Raw genomic sequence first — 17,560 nt, 5'->3', positions numbered from 1 at the left:
CAACAAGATCAGGGACTTGAACAGATAATGTGAGCTGTCTGGCACCTTGAAATAGTTCCCATTAGTCTTTACTTGTCAAAATTGCACTTGCATCTATATTGGAGAAGGCCTTTTTTTATGGAACAAGTATAAGTCCAGGGACTCTTGAGATACCTAGACGTTGTCTACTGCTGGTGGTGGGGACACTGCTGAGATAACAGGCTGACAGCTAGAAAGGCTTTAGCTGGGCTTTCCGGAGGTCCATGCATGATGATGTGCCATCCCATATGGCAGCATGCCCTCTTGGGTTTGGGGTTCACAGGGAGCTTTCTGGGTGCATGAGTGCTAAGTCGCTTCAGTTTAGTTCTGTTCAGTCGCTCAGTAGTGTCCACCTCTCTGTGACCCCATGAATCGCAGCATGCCAGGCCTCCCTGTCCATCACCAACTCCCGGAGTTCACTCAGACTCACATCCATCGAGTCAGTGATGCCATCCAGCCATCTCATCCTCTGTCGTCCCCTTCTCCTCCTGCCCCCAATCCCTCCCAGCATCAGAGTCTTTTCCAATGAGTCAACTCTTCGCATGAGGTGGCCAAAGTACTGGAGTTTCAGCTTTAGCATCATTCCTTCCAAAGTAATCCCAGGGCTGATCTTCAGAATGGACTGGTTGGATCTCCTTGCAGTCCAAGGGACTCTCAAGAGTCTTCTCCAACACCACAGTTCAAAAGCATCATTTCCTCGGCGCTCAGCTTTCTTCATAGTCCAACTCTCACATCCATACATGACCACTGGAAAAACCATAGACTTGACTAGACGGACCTTTGTTAGCAAAGTAATGTCTCTGCTTTTGAATATGCTATCTAGGTTGGTCATAACTTTCCTCCAAGGAAAGTGTCTTTTAATTTCATGGCTGCTGCTGCTGCTGCTAAGTCGCTTCAGTCGTGTCCAACTCTGCAACCCCATAGACGGCAGCCCACCAGGCTCCCCCATCCCTGGGATTCTCCAGGCAAGAACACTGGAGTGGGTTGCCATTTCCTTCTCCAATGCATGAAAGTGAAAAGTGAAAGGCTGTAGTTCTGTCCAATTCTGTGTGACCCTATAGACTATAGCCCACCAGGCTTCTCTGTCCGTGGGATTCTCCAGGCAATAATACTGGAGTGGGTTGCCATGCCCTTCCCCATGATGTCTTCCTGACCCAGGGATCGAACTCCTGTCTCTTACATCTCCTGCACTGGCAGGCATGTTCTGTACCACTAGCGCCACCTAAGAAGCCAAGCTTTCTGGGAGTGCTATTGTGTTCTCCCAGACTCTCCAGGGGCCAGACTTGGTTTGGTGCTCTATAAATAATTTCCTAAAGATCTTCCTTTGCTTTCTGATAACACAGGGACTCGCTAAGGCTGCCTGAATCCCCACTAGGACATGTTCTTGGTTGGGGTTTCTGAGGGTATCACTCGCAGCCCACAGTGATAGGTGACCTGTAGAAGAGTTCTGATCTTCATAGGGGCAATTGTACACCTATGAGGCATGGTGGTTCTGGAAAATGTTTCTTTTCTGGACTAGTTGGGTCCTCTTCGTCACTATTTTAACCTCTTCTCATTTCCCTGTGTTGGAGCTTCACTTTCTTGTCTTGGGTAATCAATTACACAAGAAAACAAAGTTTTTCCTTTATTGACAGTAACCGGGTCCCCTAAACCATTTCAAGCTTATTAGTAGACACCCCAGACTGCAGTGGGAACCCATGTGCATTTCCATTTGCCTCATCAGTGGGTGAGAGGAACTGTCTTACCACAGCCTTGCCAGCTTTGAGTATTATTGTATTTTATTAGTCTTTGCCAAATTAAAATAAAAACAACTATTACTGGTTAAGTTTTATTTCTTTAATTACCTAAGAGACTGAGCAATTTTTCATGTGTTGATTGGTCATTTGCATTTCTTCGTTTGGGACTTATCTTTAACCTCTGTGAATTAATGTTTTGGGTTCTTCCCTTGATGAATTCATAAATCAAAGCAGCCAACAGTCAGACCCATATTAGTATATTTGTGCTGCATGGCAACTACATTCCATTCTCTTCTTGTTCACCATGTACAGAATTTAGTCTGGATTCAAGGCTCAAGAGCAGTATGGAAATGGAATATCTACTATTACTTCATTCAGACATGTATTCATATATGTGTATATGTACACACATATACACATTACATATATGTATATATTAAAATATGTGTATATATATTCAGTATGTTTCTATATTCAAGTATCAGACTTGAATGGGGAAGATTAGAAGCTATGACTTCAGTGAAGAGTCTTCTCAAGTTGAATCCATATGAGAGCCCATGAATCAAAACACATTTTTACAGTTGCTCTACAAATCCCCTAGAATTAGTCTCTGGATTCAATATGATAGAAAATATGCTAGTCTTTAACAGTAGCCCTTATGTGCTTCTAATTATATGTTGGAATGCCGCTCTGGTTTCCGTGCCCTTGACCAGCCATTTCCCATGACAGGTAAAAGGGCAGGAGTGTCTAAGTGACTGGTGTTTAAGTGATGTGATCAGGTGTTTCTTCCAAATCCATTATGCTCTATTTATGCTGCGTGCTGCAGAGGTGGGTTTCCCCAGCTAAAAATATGAACACGTGCCCAGCAGCTCTTTTCTTCTGCGGAAGCTATATCTATTTCTGCAGTCTGCGTGGGGAGGTGGGGCGTGTTCTGGGCAGAGTGGGGGCCCCAGGAGGCAGCAGGGCTGCCAGCCCCAGGGCCCCCCAGAAGTGCCATCTGGGCTTGGTTCAAAGCCAGTGGAACCCCCGGATTTACAAGGGACAGGTTGTAAACACTGCTGTGTTTATCAGGCCCCAGAACCAGGAGACTGGGGGTGGAGGGAAATGCGAATCTATTCTATGGTAAAGATGACTTATCCAATAAGCAAAGTTTATTAAAGTGCTCACAGGGTTGGTGTTTAATGTTTGCAGATGCTGTGGATCTCACTGGTCTCGCCCACCCTGTCTCCTGCTCTCTTCTCCCCTTCCCTCACTGTTGTCTCTCTCTTTCTCCCCTCCTCCTTCCCTCACTTCTTCTACTTTGTGGTCTCTGTTTGCTGCAGGAAGCCCAGGTGGTGACTGTCACAGCTCAGGCTCATGCACCTCTGGCCTTCACACCCACAGCGGGCCCTGGGGACACCCGTGTCCCTCAGCGGTCCTGTCATTGTCCTGGCTACTGACTTAGCCTTTGCCCCCAGCTCACTCACCTGACTTTCCCACATCTCTCTCTCTGTCCTTGCTCACTGACCCTGCCCCCATCTCACCATGTGAGCATCTAGCCCCCAACTCCACCCTAGGGTGCTGTCATCAGCCTTCCTGCCAGCCACTTCTATCTCATGCTGTCCTTCAGGGCCCAGGTCCCTGTTGGTTTCCTGTCTGGCTAGCGGACTCTTGCAGTCTCGCATCCTGGCTTTGCACACTCCTAGGTTCAGCTTATTCACTGATCCAGGTAAGAGATGCTCGAACTCTTGGCTTCTGTCCTGTGGGACCCATTCCAGATGGGTTGCTGGCTTGGCCTTTCCTGTAAGATAAGAACATTAGTGACCATATGCCTTTAGAAGGAGGAAGGTGATATCCAGGTAGGAAATGCTCATTCAACATAACCTTCCTGGATATTTACTCCATACTGGGGCTGATCTGGGGGCCAGTGTCTCTCTGAACTGGTCAGATTGCCTGGAGTTGGGGCTCAGCTCCAGGGCCTGCACCTGTGGAGGAGAATCCAGGGTAGAGCAGCTAAGAGGGTGACCAAGCCATTGCAGACACTTGTGAGCAGAGTCCTTCACTCTGCATGGAGACCTGTCATTTCTGGTTCCTGTGTTCAAGTCCTGGCCTGCTGCTTCTGCTGCTGCTAAGTTGCTTCAGTCGTGTCCGACTCTGCGCGACCCCATAGACGGCAGGCAGCCCACTAGGCTCCTCTGTCCCTGGGATTTTCCAGGCAAGAGTACTGGAGCAGGTTTCCATTTCCTTCTCTGATGCATGAAAGTGAAAAGTAAAAGTGAAGTCGCTCAGTCATGCCCGACTCTTAGCGACCCCACGGACTGCAGCCTACCAGGCTCCTCCGTCCATGGGATTTTCCAGGCAAGAGTACTGGAGTGGGTTGCCATTGCCTTCTCCCAAGTCCTGGCCTACTGCATGCCTAATCAGTGCCCACTGGCTTGGGAAGGAAATAACCCATGTTATGAATATAACAGTTGAAGGACTGGGTTTTCTAGCCAGTAAAAAAGGGAGGCTAAGTGAATCTAACGGGACAGCCTGGAGCACTGTCACAGCAGAGTGTCTCATGGGATTCCCAACCCCTGACCTGGATTGAAGGGAAGCAGTTATAGAGATGTAGATTCCAACTCCCCATCCAGAAACTCTAGTTTAACACAGATGTGAGCTGAATCCCAGGGTGATGAACTTCTTGATGGTGGAGGAGATATTCACATGGAAGACGCCATGTGACCTCGTAATTGTGATGTTGTGAAAGGGAATTCTTATGAAGCCTTATGGAAGAATTGTTAATTGGATGCCTATTGTGTGCACGGGACTCTATCAGGCTCTGAGAATGGAGAGATCATGGAAGCTCTGTGTCCTAAGAAGTGCTCTGGCAGGTTTCTTAATTTGATGCTCACTTTAAATAGAAAGGGTCTCCATGACTCCCACTGTGTACATGGGGGAAACTGAGGTCAGGACAGTGCTGGGCATTTTTCTAGAAGCATCCTGTGTTAAGTGCCTGTGGTGGCCAGGTCCATGGGAAGCGCTTACTTGCATCTTCTCAGTTGGTCTTCCCATCAACCCTGGGATGAAAATACTAGTGTTAGAGCTTTGGTCCAGCATCACACCCTACTCACCAGCCTCCTGATCTATTGCTGTTCCCATAGTAGCAAATCATAAAGACAAGTTTCAGACATGCAGTCATAAAGAGACTCATAAGCTCAGGGCAGAGAGGAAGCAAGAGATTAGAAATCAGTGGAGGATAATAGGAAGGAAAGGGATAAGACTTTCAGAGTCTGCTGTGGGTCAGACAGAGCCTTATCTACATGTAAGATTTGATACAAGCAAGGTCCATACAAGTTAGATGATTTCACTACCATTTTGCAAATGATGAGCTGTGTGGCTCAGAGAAGTTAAGGTAAGTGGTTTACATCCCAAAGATACTCAGAACCAAGGCTTGGGTACTTCTTTACCACCATTACTATCACCATTCTTAGCCTTATTGTTACCACCAGTACCGGTACTCCTAGTACTACCATTACAACGAGTAGAACTACTGGCTTCTATTGCTACTACCACGATTACTTCTCACTACTCCGGGTGGTACAGTGCTAAGGAATCTGCCTGGATGCAGGAAATGTGGGCTCCATCCCTGGATCAAGAAGTTCCCCTCAAGAAGGAAATGACAACCTGGTCTAGTATTGTTGCCTGGAGAATCCCATGGACAAAGGAGCCTGGTGGGCTACAGTCCATGGGGTTGCAAAGAGCTGGACATGCCTGAGAACACGCATACTTCACCATGATTACTGATTAATGACTACTGTTTTCTCCTCCCACTCATGACAGTCTTGAGTTGCGTACGACTCTGTAAGATCCTAGACTAAGCTCTTTCAGATCTATTTTATTCAGTTTTTAAAACAACTCAGTGAGATTTCAGATATACAGTCTTTACACTAAAGCTGATGATTTGCCCACATTGTGGGTGTCAACATAGGGATCCTTGATCCACAGGAAGAGGACAGGAGGTAGAATTTGGTGAACCAGGAGCTAGTTTCCATGGGTCCTAACACATATTCATATGTTTTTATTAAGTGTGAGATTAAAAAAAAGGTCAGCCTCTTTTCACTGGAATTTTTGCTCAGGTTGGTCTCTCTCTAGAATTCAAGTCAGGTAAGGTCTCCAGAAAGAAGGAATAACGTTTTCTGTCAGAAAGAAGAGCCATGCTGATTTCCGCCTGCTCCTCCCTCATCAGGGGTTGTGTCGGATGCTCTGCATGCTGTCTCTCTTAATTCCCATGCTAGGAGGTAGGTTCTCTCAGCCCCATTCTACAGATCTGGAAGCTGAGGCAGTGCCAACGCAAGGAGCATGTCCAAGGTGGCATCTCCTGTGGGGCATGGTCCCTCTGGCCCCGCCTGCTCCAGCATGGGGCCTCCGCAGCAGCAGAATTAACATGTAAATCAAAATGTAATTGGCTTTGTGTGCACAGTTTAGATAAGATTTACTTTTGAAGAATGACTCCATGTTCTAACCCAGCAGGCCCAGCTCCACGCGGCCCACTTGCACTTAATAACGGCCAGGGAGTGGGGCCATAAATATTGCAAACGATGTGGCTTGAACGAAACGCCCTATGAACCATAATAAAACCCCCCGTGATTAATTCCAGAACGCGCTCTGTTCATATTAGACCTGCAGTGGCTCCCCTGATGAGATCAATACAGCGTGGCGGAGTGATCCTAATAGAAGTGTTATTATCTTTTAATCTTCGGGAAAATGCCAACTTCTCGAATCCGTCACCAGGCCGCCTGCTTTATTTTCTTGGTGCAACCTTGAAGGCAGTTGTTTTCCCCGAAATGAAGATACATTAGAGTCTTTTCAAGGATTTATCAATAATAGGACCTGGTCCTTCTTTGCAGGGCCCACGGCTAAAAGGCACATTTGTATGCGGCGAGTCAGAACTGGTCACGGTGACCTTTGCTGTCAGCTGCTATTTTCCCAGTAGACAAATGCCTCCGGGGAGTGAGTGTTAAAGACAGATATTCACAGGAGGGAGACGGAGACGTGGGAGGGGAAGAGAAATAACACCACCAACAAATAGCGGAGGGAAGGTTGAGGCCAGGCATGTCCCCTGTAGGACTCCGGGCGACAGAGGTGGCCTCCGTGGCCCCCAGCATGCAGTTGGTGCTTTTCTACCATGTCTGCGGGTCTCCAGGGACCAGAGTTTAGTGGAACTGGCTGGGAGCCCTGGAAAATGAAACGGTACTGTCCTGTCGTGAGTGTCCAGGAAAAAAGGAAGGAAGACGAGGATTCCTGAGCCTGGTGTCAGGGGTGCTGGACCTTTAGGCCCACAGGAAGCAGGAGAAGCTGTGGAGGGACTTGACATCATTGTGGGGACACCTCCCTGGCAAGTGGAGGTACGTGGGCCACACCTATTGGACATGACATGAACCAGTTTGTCAGGGATGATGCTGGGAGGTCTGTAAAGGGTACCAGCATTGCACCTGCATATGGCCTGAAGATCCTGATGGAGGTGCCTCACCAGGCCCAGAGGCATCAGGCCCGGCTGACAGCCCCAGGGCAAGGTGGTAGAGCCCATGGGAAGGAGGAGGAGTCTTTCAGGGTCTTTCTTTAACTTCTCTGCTTAGAGGAGAGCACACATCCCTGAAAGGCGGCCTTGTTTAGAGGAGCACTGGCTTTCCTCTGATTCCACTCTTATCTTATGTTGAAGGGGAAACCAAGGCTACAGTGGGGAATGATGGAGGTAGAGGGCTCACAACAGGTTATCTGGGCTTCTGCCCCAGGTTCTATCTGTCTCTTCTTGCTCCATGCTGTCATTCAGGGACCCAGGCTCCTGTGTGCAGGGTCTGCCATTCACAGGGGCTTCTGAATGCTGCATTTTATCATCTGTGTCCAGCCAGCAGACCAGTGAAGAGGGTGATGGGAATGGAGGATCTCATGGGCAAATATGAGGATCATGGACTATGTTTGAGACCTATATACCTTTACTTTATTTATATATATATATAGTGTATGTGTGTATATATATATATACACACACACACACATACATACACACTTCCCTGGTGGCTCAGATGGTAAAGAATACGCCTGCAATGCGGGAGACCTGGGTTTGATCCCTGGGTTGAGAAGATCCCCTGGAGGAGGGCATGGTAACCCACTCCAGTATTCTTGCCTGGGGAATCCCTATGGACAGAGGAGCCTGGCAGGCTACAGTCCATGGGGTCGCCAAGAGTTGGACACCACTGAGCAACTAAGCACAGCATGCATGCACCTGTGCGCACACACACACACACGTAATTTCTTTCTCTGGCCATGTGGGGTCTTTGCAGCACGCAGGATCTTTGATCTTCATTGTAGCATGTGGGATCTTTAGTTGGAGCATGTGGGATCTAGTTCCCTGACCGTGGATTGAGGCAAGGCCCCCTGCACTGGGAGCAGAGTCTTAGCCACTGGACCACCAGGGGAGTCCCTGAGACCCATATACTTTTTGTCCAGTTTCATCGCCCTGCCTGAACGTCAGGTGCTGGGAACTGTTATCCAGCAGTGTGTGCCACAGAAGAAGGGGGCATAGGACTGTGAGCAACTAGCTTTTCATGACTCCAGCATCCTCATCTACAAAACTAGGGGACAGATTACCCCTTATTGGGCCACAGGAGGGACTATAAGGAAATGAAAGGTATGAGAGTTCTTATAAATAGTAGGTGCTACATTGGTCTTAATCTTACCCGCTTGGTTTTGCCAGTCCCTCTTGTCATGGACTGGAGACTGGAGCCCGCTTTCAAGTTTCCCTTCTGACTCCATGGGGCTAGATTCCTGGTGGCTGGGCTCTGCTCTTTGGTGTGATTAGAGACGAGGTCCCTTCCACATTCTGACCTGGCATTGAAGATGGCTTTGCCTTCTAGCCCAGCTCACTGGAGGCTATTGGGGAGACTCCCTACCTGTTCCCTGCTCTCCCCTTATGTCCCTGCCCCTTCCGTTTACTTCCGTTATTGCCCTGAGATGGTCTGTGCTCTGACCCCAGCATATAATACCTGGTTCCTGAGATTCAGCTTTGCCATACCTGGTGTGTTCCAGGAGTCACCCTGAGCTGCCTGGTATCCCACAGTGGTGGGGTTACCTTTCCCTTATGACCTTGTGACCTTAGGCAAGTGGCTTTGCCTCTTTGAAGCTCATTTGGATTATAAAAATCCTATTGTTCTTCACTCGCTCAGTCATGTCCAGCTCTTTGTGACCCCATGGACTATTGCACACCAGGCTTCCCTGTCCTTCACCATCTCCCAGAGCTTGCTCAAACTCATGTCCATTGAGTCTATGATGCCAACCATCCCATCCTCTGTCACCCCCTTATCCTCCTGCCTTCAGTCTTTCCCAGCATCAGAGTCTTTTCCAGTGAGTTGACTCTTGACATCAGTTGGCCAAAGTATTGGAGCTTCAGCTTCAGCATCAGTCCTTCCAATGAATATTCAGGGTTGATTTCCTTTAGGACTGACTGGTGTGATCTCTTTGCTGTCCAAGGGCTTTTAAAGTAATGTGAAGCCGCTCAGTCGTGTCCGACTCTTTGCGACCCTGTTTACTGTAGCCTACCAGGCTCCTCCCTCCATGGGATTCTCCAGGCAAGAGTACTGGAGTGGGTTGCCATTTCCTTCTCCAGGGGATCTTCCCATCCCAGGGACTGAACCCAGGTCTCCCACATTCCAGGCAGATGCTTTAACCTCTGAGCCACCAGGGAAGCCCGAGGCAGAAGGGCTTTTAAGAACCCCTTAAAAAATAACAGGTGAACTCCCAGGAGGAGGAAATAGAATCCTGGCTGTGAAACTGCTGAGCACAAAGCCCCACAAATCCACCCCCGTGGATTGGGGGGGTGGTGACTGTGTCTCAAAGAGTGGCATTGTGTGCTGATGCCCCCTTCCTGATGATGCTCCCCTGCACTGACATCCCTTACTTTCTCCAACTAGGAGGTCAGGGTCCTCTCTGAGAATGATCATCATGGCAGACCTGATAAGGTGGGGTTGGAGGACCAATACCCATAGTCAACCACTCTCCAGGGTGATGCTGAAGGCCTGGCACCTTCTGGTGCCCCTTCTACTGGAGCTCAGTTAGATCACTCAGTCATTTGTCACCAGTCCAGATTCAGGGATGCCATAGCGACCCTGCACCGAGGAAGTCTGTGTTCGTGGCCTGAGCAGAGAACTGAGGAGAGCTTTCAGTTCTGCAAGATTTTACTTTCCCAAACCTTCCCTCTGCACCCTGCTGAGCTTTTAGCACCAGGCAGATGGGCTCTGAGTAAACTCATCAGAGATGAAGGCAAATGGGACAGGTGAGAACAGTGGTGGGGTGGAATTGGGGGGGTTATAGATTCTTGCTTTGTGAAAGAGCTCCTTCCTGTTGTACCTTGGGCCATCTGTTCTTCCTTTACTGAGATACACAGACTTTTATGGCACCTTGAGTTTAGGATGGCACTCTCAAAGGAGGCCTGAGCTGGGCTGACAGGGAATTCCAGCATGTTTCCCATTCCCTGCCATTTAAGTACTTGTCTGCCTCTGTGCCTTGGCTCTGCTGTTAACCAAGCCAGTCATGCCCTGCTCGTCTTTCATTGTGCCCTTTTAAGATCTCCCAGAAATATAACATTTCTCAGGAATCTTCTGATGCTTTGTTTTCCAAACACACATCTGCATCTTCTGGTAAGGTATGTTAGGGTGCCTCTTCTCCCTTTGGCTAACCATAGTAACTGATAATCATAATCATAATAAATATTAATAACAGCCAACTTTTTTATTTTTTACTGATCTCTACATACCAGGAAATTTCTGACAATATCACAGTTAATGCTCACCATGACCCTTTGGAGGAGGTTCCTTCAGAATCACCAAGTTATTGATGAAAAAACAAATGTTAAAAAACTTACTGAAGGTCTTCCAGTCAGTAAATAATGGTTCCAAGATTTACTGCAAACTCTTATGACCTCCAAGTCTATGTTCTTGACCACAGTAATTTGTCTTCAGGTTGACTATAAAGTTGAGATCTTATAGGTAACTGACTTGACCACAACATCTCAGGCAGAGCATACAGGAGAGAGGATGGGATTTGAAGTAAGAAAGATCCAATTGGATCACCCTTTTGGCTTGAGGATCTTGGACAGTCTACTTGAACTCTTTGTTTTTCCTTTTTTCTTCTATAAAATATTGAACATTTTATGTACCACAGGTTTGGATGTGATGGAGCTTAACTGAGATCAGGCTTGTAAGGTCGTCACTCCGACAGTGTCCCATAGATAACACTATTAGTCAATACTTACAGACACTTGCCCCGAGACACATTTTTCTGTATGATGATATGGATTAACTCAGTTAACCCCTTATAAAAATGCCATGACTGGAATGGCTATACTAATACCAGACAAAGTAGGCTTTAACACAAAGCATGTTACTGGAGTTAAAGAGTATCATTTTATAGTGATGTGAAAAGATCAGTCCATCAGAAAGTCATGACAAGTATAAATATGTATGCACCTCACAGCAGTGCTCCCAAATGCATGAAGCAGAGGCTGATGGAACTGAGGGGAGAAATAGAAAAGTCTGAGATCAAAGTTAGAGATGTTACTACCCCACTAAGAGAAAAATAGGGAAGACTTAAATTACTAAGATCAGAAATGAAAGAGGGGATATTACTATCGACTTTACAGAAAGATTTTTTAAAATCAAGTTTAAGGGAATACTATGAAAACCTATATATCAACAAACCATAAAATAGAATATTTGAACAACACTATTGGGGAAACAGTGGAAACAGTGTCAGACTTTATTTTCCTGGCTTCCAAAATCACTACAGATGGTGACTGAAGCCATGAAATTAAAAGACGCTTACTCCTTGGAAGGAAAGTTATGACCAACCTAGATAGCATATTCAAAAGCAGAGACATTACTTTGCCAACAAAGGTTCGTCTAGTCAAGGCTATGGTTTTTCCTGTGGTCATGTATGGATGTGAGAGTTGGACTGCGAAGGAAGCTGAGCGCCGAAGAATTGATGCTTTTGAACTGTGGTGTTGGAGAAGACTCTTGAGAGTCCCTTGGAGTGCAAGGAGATCCAACCAGTCCATTCTGAAGGAGATCAGCCCTGGGATTTCTTTGGAAGGAATGATGCTAAAGCTGAAACTCCAGTACTTTGGCCACCTCATGCGAAGAGTTGACTCATTGGAAAAGACTCTGATGCTGGGAGAGATTGGGGGCAGGAGGAGAAGGGGATGACAGAGGATGAGATGGCTGGATGGCATCACTGACTCGATGGATATGAGTCTGAGTGAACTCTGGGAGTTGGTGATGGACAGGGAGGCCTGGCGTGCTGCGATTCATGGGGTCGCAAAGAGTTGGACACGACTGAGCGACTGATCTGATCTGATCTGATATACAAATTAAATTTATAGAACATTCTACCCAACCAACAGAATATATTTTTATACCATATTCTAAGCCATAAAAAAGCTTTAATAAATGTAAAAAAGATTGAAATTGTATCAAATATGGTCTTCAGTTACAGTGTAATGAAATTAGAAGTTAATAATCCAAAGCAATTTGGGAAATACACAAATATGTAGAAATTAAACAACATGCTACTAAATAATCAGTAGGTCACAGAAGAAATTACAAGAAAAATTGGAAAGTACTTTGAAATGAATGAAAATGATTATGAAACATACCAAGACTTATATGATGCTGGTAAATCAGTGCTTAGAGGGAAATTTATAATGTAAGTGACTATATTTTTAAAATAAAGATCTCAACAACCTAACCTTCTTCCTTGAGACACTAAAATAGAAGAACAAACCCAAACAAGCAGAAGGGAGAAAATTATAAAGATCAGAGTGTAAATTAATTCGATAGAGAATAGAAAAGCAGCAGAGAGAAATCAATGAAACCAAATGTTTTTTCAAAAAGACCAACAAGATTGACAAACCTTTATTTAGGCTAACTAAGAAAAAAATAAGGAATATTCAAAATACAAGAATAAAAGACAAATTAAAGGACCTTATAGAAATAGAAAAATAAAGTATAAGGAAATTCTATGAATAGCTGTATTGTTCAGTAGTGAGAGGTATTGATGTATGTGTTCTCGTGGCAGCTTAATTATTATGGAATCTTCCTTAGCCAAACACCCAGCATGAATTGGAGATTGGTCACACCTAGATGTGACACGTACAAAATAATCCTTTCCCTTGCCCCGTACCCTGGGTTCCTTATTAAGAGAAAACACAATCTGAAGTAGCACTTGTAATATCTACCATCTGTGATGCTCTGAAGCTACTACTGTGAAATGCAGATCCAAAGCACTTCAAGGTACCTCAATCCAGTAAGTGATCCAGATTAATGGAGGGGAATGGGATGGGGGTTAGGAACACAGGCTGTGGAGTCAGAAGGGCCAGATCCCAATTTTGTTTTGAGCATTTGACAAGATGCGTCACTGCAGGCAGGTTGTTGATTCTGAGCTTTAGTCACCCTGGCAGGTGAGACGTAATGAGAATATCTTTGTCAGTTATTTTGAGGATTAAATGAGATCACACACGGTGAGTCCCCAAGCTTGGTAGATCCAGTGTTTGAAAAATGTCTGCTGTTGTCATGAGTATGATGATACAGCCTTGTTCAGGTCACGGTCACTGATGCTGGCCAGCATCCATGATCACGGATGCAGAGGGCTGCTCTGGTTGTTTCACACACTTTTATTCCCTCCAGGAGTATTATCCTCATTGGATAAAGGAGGCAAATGGAGCCCACAGAGGGTTAGATCACCTTTGGGGGCTCCCACAGTGGAGTAGTCCTTCAGGGACTATTATTATTAGAGGGTTATTAATAAGACTAAGAAAATAATAATAAGATTATTAATAATAAGACTATTTATTAATAAGACTATTATTAATAACAATAAGACTATAAAATAATAATAAGACTATTACTATTAAAGGGTTATTCTGATCCTTTCTGCCCTTTCCTGCACTGCCACATTCATTCAAAAGATAGCGGGAGGCATCACGGTAAGATCACAGCCTGCTGCTGCTGAAGGACTTGGTCAGCCAGCTGTCCATTCCCGTGAGCCTGTTTCATTCCCAGGCGCCTCTACTTGCTGGGTGGGACTTTTCATGCCTGAGGTTGAGCCAGAAGGCATCTTGGCCAAGTGGCTGGGTAATGGGATTCATAATGGCTTGTGACTTATATCATGGGTGGATACATCTTCATTAGTCTGTGTCATCCATTCCAATGGGAAGAAGGTCAGCTAGAAATGCTGCTGGCCAGCACTGCTCTGGATGCCAGCCTTTCCATGTGTGGCCTGGCAGTCTTGGTTTCCCTTGGGTTTCCTGCTCATGCAGGCTGAGGGCTCAGGTTCTCTGCTCTCATCATTGTGAAGCTCCTGCTGCATTCACTGGTTTGAGTCACGATTTTTGAAAGGAAACATTTTTATTCCTGGTCCTTCAGCTCAAGCTTAGACAGCAGGGATGTCCCCTGGACATGTCATCATTACTCATTTTTGCAAATGTGGTTGAACTGCGGCTTCAGGAAGGAACTTGTGCGAGGTCACGCCCATGGGTAGGAGGCAGTACATTGGTGCAGCCCGTGCCCTGAGCTGTAATGCTGCTCAGCTTCGGGGGTGAGGGGTAATGGGGGCTTGGTGGACAAACCTCCAGCACCTCTTTCTTCTGGACCAGCTCTCCACTTCTCTTGGTTTGGAGTGGGGTTGTGTGCACAGAAAGAAAGGCCCCTGTGTACTCTGAGGGCTCAGACTTAAAGGCTGAAGTGTGGGTATTTTCCAGGGTTGGGGGGAGACAAGCCCTCCTGGCAGAGGGGACAGCCCACTGGAAGGTGGTCCTTCCTTGCTTCCCTCAGACAGTTGATGATCTGTTGTATGGTGTCCTGAGGGTGGGACCTCGGTGATAGAGAGCTTAGTCCTTGCTCAGGAGTCTCTCAGAGCCCAGGGACAGTAGGACTTAGCAAGGCTTGACTCTCCTCCCTCTGCCGTGCCTGCCTTTGGTGTCACTCTGGGCTGTTGGCCCTGTGAACCTCAGCTCCTTGTTGGCGGGGGGAGGGGCGGGGGTTCCCTCTCCTAAAAGGACCGAGGAAGACTTTGCATGTAGAACCGTAAAAGCCTTGACACCAGTGGGCAGAGATGCAGAGGAGATGCTGTCTGAGACCTGAACAGCATCTTGGAGAAGGTGGTGAGCGAGGGCAGCCCTACAAGGCTGCGGGGAGGATGTGAGTCTGACCCATGAGTGCTTATGGGCCTCTGATGTGAGGAGCTACAGTTTCTAGAGTATACCTGCACAGAGAAGTGCTTAATAGATACTGGAGGAATGAATGAATTGGATAAATAAAGGGAATGGCAGGGGAAGGAGAGAGGATACTGTGAACGAATGAAGACATCCAGTAGAGATGTAATTCACCATTGGCTGGGCTCTTAATCTGTGCCTGTGCCTTGACTTCTAGTATTTCATTTAACTGGCTCATCAACCATGCAGGCAGATGTGTTTGTACAGGTTTCAAAACTGAAGAAAGTAAAGCCAGAGAGAGGTTGAGAGACTCTCCCAAAGTCACACAGTCAGGCTATGAGAGGACCAGGCTTTTGTCCTTCGATGTAGCTGCAAAGCCCTTGTTCTTCACAGAGACGTGCTTTCTTTCCTCTCCACTGTGACTCAGGAGAAAAGTCAATTTTCAGTGGTCGTGGTTGTTTGCTAAAAAGAGCAATTCCCTTTCCTCCATCTCTAATTTTCCTCCAACTAATTGCAAATTAGTGGTAATTTTCAAATGAAAAGAGGGAGCCTGCATGCCATCCATTTGTGCTTACCCAGCAAGGCCCTGGGCCTGTGACAGCTCCGTTGCCAAGGCAACCCTGCATCAAGGCCTTCCCTGGATCCTTGGCGGTGCTGCCCTAGACTCTGGAGGTGGGGCCACTTACCCTCTGGGTTAGCCTATTGCTTTGCTCAAGTGTCCCCGGCACAGGCCCAGAATTTCAGTGTTAACAAGGCTCGACTCTTCCCACTGCTCACTTTGATCCTCTCTATTTTTAGGAGTGTAGAATTAATAATAATAATAAAGAAGGAAGAAGAAAAAAGTCCTGACAAAGAAACTTAGCTGTGTAAACTGCAGGCTGAAGAAGAACTGCCTTCCCCACAAAAAGAAACATAGGGAAACCATTATTCTCTTCAATTCAACTGCTCTATTGGCAATGGAACAGGCTTCCCAGCCTCAGGGTCCTGTGGATGCAGAAGGTCCCGCCTTTAGTAGATTCAGAAGCCTGGTGGATGGAAGAGATGTGTTTAGAGAACCTCCACTTGCTCTAACTCCAGCCCAGAACGGGACCTTAGGAGGGGAACTCTTGAACCCGGAAGGAGGGAGATTTTTGCAGAGCGCTATTTATGTGAGCGTGCATGCACATTTTCAACCCATAACAGTTGCTGATGACCTTCTCTGTGCCTAGCTCTCAGTATGAAACAGTAACGGGTGGATTCCTATACCCTACTGTTAAATAGCTGTTCTCTAGTGAGGGAGAGACGGAGAAGGCAATGGCACCCCACTTCAGTACTCTTGCCTGGAAAATCCCATGGACGGAGGAGCCTGGTAGGCTGCAGTTCATGGGGTCGTGAAGAGTCGGACACGACTGAGCGACTTCACTTTCACTTTTCACTTTCATGCATTGCAGAAGGAAATGGCAACCCACTCCAGTGTTCTTGCCTGGAGAATTCCAGGGACGGGGGAGCCTGGTGGGCTGCCGTCTATGGGGTCGCACAGAGTCGGACACGACTGAAGCGACTTAGCAGCAGCAGCAGCAGTGAGGGAGAGAAATGGCCAGTGAGACGCTGTGAGTGACGTGATGACAGGAATAGGGGTGGGGCCAGCACGAGTGGGTGTGTTTGCGGAACGTTTGCAGACACTGGGACAGGAGCTTAGTCTAGAGAGAAATTAGTGACTTGCTGGAAAGATAAAAGTAGGAAGAAACATACCCTAGGCAGAGGGAATAACAAATACAGAAGCATGGGTATGAGACAGAGGTTCATGTATTCTGGTTTCTCTCAGTGGCAAGTGTGGATAGGATGTAGGATATAAGCGACTAGGGGCTGGAGTCTGGGGATAGAGAACAATACACGTCAAGTAACATTACAGCGACGAGAGCACTCTAGATCTGGACGTGGCACCAAATGGGGGCCAGGCCTCTGTAAGAGCTTTAGATCATTCAAATACTGATGATGGGAAAGGGCTCAACATCACCTTATCCCAGCAGGACCAGAAAACCCATCCAGGAGAGTGGGGTCAAGACCAAGAGCTTCCTGGTTCCTGGTTTGCAGGGAAGTTTGGTGGCAAACTTGTCTAGTCTCCAGTGTGTGTTTCAGGGGGGCTCCTCCCATGGAGATGAGGCATCAGCTGACAGAGAGAGACATGGTGGATTTGTAGGAATCCATGGACTGGGACCAAGAAAGGATTTTCATTTGTTTTGGGCATTTTCCTTCAACTTCTACCAAGATGATGTGAATGGAGGCTGGACCACAGGACAAAAGACCAGGGTATTTTTTGTTGTTGTTTTTAGAAATTTTTTATTAGAGTTTTTATTTACGGTTGATTTACAATGTTGTGTTGGTTTCAGGTGTACAGCAAAGTGAATCAGTTACATATACATTATGTATATGTATACATATACTTTTTTTTTTTTTTAGATTCTTTTCCCACATAGTCCATTACAGAGTATTGAGTGGAGTTCCCTGTGCTCTACAGCAGGTTCTTATCGGTTAGGATGGGGGTGTTGACAATGTGGCGTGGACCCTTGCGTTTAGTTGCTCAGTCATGTCCAACTCTTTGCGA

General features: G+C 46.6%; 1 protein-coding gene across 45 annotated transcripts in view; it reads left to right on the top strand.

Annotated features, from left to right (window-relative positions):
* LOC129631575 (uncharacterized) overlaps nt 1–17,560 on the top strand; it is a 478,809-nt gene that overhangs the window by 142,493 nt on the left and 318,756 nt on the right. The gene's annotated exons all lie outside the window — the stretch shown is intronic.

Source organism: Bubalus kerabau, chromosome 17 (assembly GCF_029407905.1).
Source record: "Bubalus kerabau isolate K-KA32 ecotype Philippines breed swamp buffalo chromosome 17, PCC_UOA_SB_1v2, whole genome shotgun sequence".
In the NCBI taxonomy this organism is placed as follows: Eukaryota; Metazoa; Chordata; class Mammalia; order Artiodactyla; family Bovidae; genus Bubalus; species Bubalus kerabau.
This window is presented reverse-complemented; position numbering and strand designations above follow the sequence as displayed.